Raw genomic sequence first — 3,709 nt, 5'->3', positions numbered from 1 at the left:
GGCGGAGAAGAAGAAGCGGGGGAAGGGACCCCGGGAGGGGGGGTCTCTCTGCGTGTCTCTCTCTTTGGATCCACCACGAAGAGAGCCTCCTTGGCGTGGCGCACCCGGGCTGGCTCTTTTTCCAAATGTTGCCCTCGCTCGGGAGGTCCTATTAAGCTCAGTGGGATGGGGCGGGCGGGCACGAGTGGGGAAAGGCAAGGCAAGGCAAGGGGGGCGAAGGCGCGTGGGTGGGAGGTGGGGGCTGTGCACGCGCAGGCGCGCCCCCGGTCTGGCAGCCTTTCCTCCTCCTCCTCCTCCTCCTCCTCCTCCTCCTCCTCCTCCTCCTCCTCCTCCTCTTTGCGCCGACGACACTGGATCGGGGTGTTTGTGTGTGTGTTTATGGGGGGATCCTGGGAGTCTGGCTCTGTCTGACCTGGCTGCCTTGGGATGGGCGATCCCCCCTATTTATTTATTCGTGGCTCCCGGGCCGCCCAGCCCCGCCGCCTCCGCCTCCTCCTCCGCCGCTGCCGAGGGCGCTGTCGCCGGCAATTAGGGCCCGGCTCCCCCGCCTCCGTCCCCGCCGCAATTGGCTTCTTCCTCGGCGTCTCATCACGCGTTGGCATCCGCCGCCCCTGGCTTTGCGGGAGTCAGAGCCCACCGACAGACACACAGAGAGAGCCAGGAACCCAATGAAATGCTTCCCCCTCCTCTCTTCCCAGCCCCAGCCCCTCAACAGCATCCCCTCCTTCTCTTCCTCCTCCTCCTCCTCTTCTTCTTCTCTCCCCCAACAGGTATCTCTTTCCCTTTCTCTTTCTCTGCTTTCTCTTCCCTGGCTTGCTAGATCCAAAGGGAAAGGCCAGGGCCGGTAGGAGAGGGAGCCCAGGTGGGGACTCAGGAGGAAAAGAAGACTTGTGGGGCTCTTTGGAGGTCTGGAGACCCGCTCGGAAGGAAAGCCCCCGTCCTGGATCTCTCTCTCTTTCTCTCTCTCCCTCTCTCTCTCTGCCAGGAAAAGGGGGAGACAAGGAAGAAAAGAGGCCAAAGCGGAGCGGTCACTGAAAAGGTAAATCTGGGCCAAGGAGCTTAAATATGTTCGCCACTTTGATTGTTTTTACAACAGAAAAGCGGGGTATAAATAAAAGTTTTATTATTTATTTATTTATTTATTTATTGAAGTCCTTGGGTTGGAGGCGTGGAACCGTTTCCCTGTTTGGTTTGGGATTGTCAAGCTTGTGTTGTTGTTGTCATTGTTGGTACTGCGGTGTTGTTTCAGACCCTTCGCTTTCTTTTCAACTCCTTTCTTCCCCCAAGATCTAAAAAGCGTCTGTGAGTTTGGTCAGGGAGGCCCCACGGAGGTCAGGGAAACTTTCTCCGGTGTGTGTGTGTGTGTGTGTGTGTGTGTGTGTGAGAGAGAGAGAGAGAGAGAGAGAGAGATTCAGGAAACCTCGTGGTTTGTTGTTGTCTGCCTTCAAGCCGTTTCCGACTTAGGGCCACCTGAGGCGAACCTGCCGTGGGTTTTTCTTGGCAAGATTTGTTCGGGGGAGGCTTGACCTTGCCTGTGTGACTCTCCCCAGAGGTTTCGTGACTGAGCTGGGAACTGAACCCCGCCCTCCAGAGCCCGACACTCAAACCACTAGGCCACGAACCCCTGATATTAAAGGGAAATAGCGCAGGTTCTCCGAAGGAGTGTGAGTTTGGCTTGTCGGGAAGAGAAAGAGAGAGAGGAAGAGGTCTCTTTCCTAATACCGTCAAATGCCGAAGGATCTTTGCCTGTTTGCAGCAACTACAAAAAATACATTAAAAGAAAAAAGAAAGAGAAAGAAAGAAAGAAAGAAAGAAAGAAAGAAAGAAAGAAAGAAAGCTAGCTGAAGACTCCTGTAGCCCCTTAAAAACGACAAAGGCGTCGCTGTGGAAGAAACTTTGCTGGGCCTCTGATGGAGGTGGACTTGGGTCCATTTTAATCATGGTAATCTAATCTTGGTCTACTCAGGGGAAGGACCCTGCAGTTGGATGGGGCTTGCTCCGAAGTAAATGAACGTGGGCTGGATTTGAAGATGTCTCCCAGAACTCTGTTCCCCCTCCTCCCCCTCTTCCTCCCTCCCTTTGATGTCGCCTCCAGAAACACGAGAAACACCAGATGTGCCTGCCTCTCTTGTCTTTCTATCGATCCCATCGATTTTCTACAAACCCACACCTGGGAGATTGTCAGAGGATGGTTGATAGGAAGGAAGAGCTCTCCTTTACCAGAGAGAAAAAAGCCTGTACACTACTATTATTTTCATTGTTGTTGCCGCCGCCGCTGCTATTATTATTATTATTATTATTATTATTATTAAACTACGCGCTGCCAGGCTTGAACGCAGCAGCCTGGTTTCTTTCCTCCACTTCAAAGCAGCCGACAGGGATCTATTTCCCTGGCTTTAGGACTGAATCCCCCCCCCCCCCCAAAAAAAAAAACACGCGTAGATCCTGTTCTTATTCGCCCAGAAACGATCTAGGCGAATTTATTGCTTCCGGATCCCCTTAATCGGGAGGCTTAAAATTAAAAGACTCCGTCCTAAAGCCTCTTTGATTTGAAACAAGCCTTAACCGCACTGAGGCTTACTGCCGGGTGGAACCGTTCCCTGGCGCTCTTTTTTATGAGTGATTTGGAACCCCTTTTAAAATCCACGGCGTTTCTTTTTTCCCTTCATAATGTAAAGATGCCTTAGCATTCCGTTGCCGGCAGCTGCAGTTCCCACTCGAGTCCTTGGGCGCAAAGGGCGGTCTCCGTGCAACGACATTCATTTGCACATATTAGCGCAAACGCCAGAGAGAGAGAGAGATCGGCTGGTGGTTTCCTCCCATGTGTGTGTGTGTGTGTGTGTGTGTGTGTCTGGTTGGGAAAGAGATTGGTGGGGGGAGAAATAAAGGACCACATCCCAAATCTCAGCGGGAAGTTTGTTCCTTCAAAGGATGAAGGATCCAAAGGGGAATCTGGTCCAATCGGATGCCTCCAAAGGCGTGATTCCTCCCCATTTAAAAGCGTGGCAGAACGAAAAAGAATTAATTCTCTCCAGTCGCGGTTTCTAGCCTCGCCTCTGGAAGGGAAGCATTGATTAATGGACCTCCATCATGTCGCCACCTCTTTTCTGTTGTGAGGCTGCTTCTTTGGAATAATGATTTTTTCTTTCTTGGTAGTTGCTTCTCCACTTCACACACACGCGCACACACACACACACACACACACACGGCTAGTCTAAAACTCAAGCTCCTGATAATTTTCCTCCACGGGCCTTGTGTCTGTGTGTGTGGATGTGGATGTGTGTTGTGACTTTACGGGAAACCCTAACGCCACCCTTCGGTGGGGTTCTCTTGGCAAGATTTATCCAGACTGGTTTGCCATTGAGGTTGTGAGAGTGTGATTCGCCCAAAGTGGGCTTCCGCGATTTACTCCCGGAATGAGCCTGGGCAAGTCACACTCTCTCAGCCTCAGAGGATGGCCATAGCAAACAACCTCTGAAGAAACGGGCCAAGAAAACCCTAACATAGGCTTGCCATGGGTCGGGAATGACTTAAAGGCACACAACAACAACAACAACAACAACAACCGAAAGTCTATAGCTTTGCAGCCTCCAGGTTTAACAAAAGGCCAGAACAACCTCTCTTTCTGTCTGCCTCCACGGCGGTGAAATAATCGGGTTTGACCTCGCTTTAACTGCCATGGGTCAAACCTATGGAATTCTGGGAATGG

Source organism: Sceloporus occidentalis, unplaced genomic scaffold (genome assembly GCF_023333645.1).
Source record: "Sceloporus occidentalis isolate IW3139 unplaced genomic scaffold, rSceOcc1.0.p SCAF_2, whole genome shotgun sequence".
Classification (NCBI taxonomy): Eukaryota; Metazoa; Chordata; class Lepidosauria; order Squamata; family Phrynosomatidae; genus Sceloporus; species Sceloporus occidentalis.
This window is presented reverse-complemented; position numbering follows the sequence as displayed.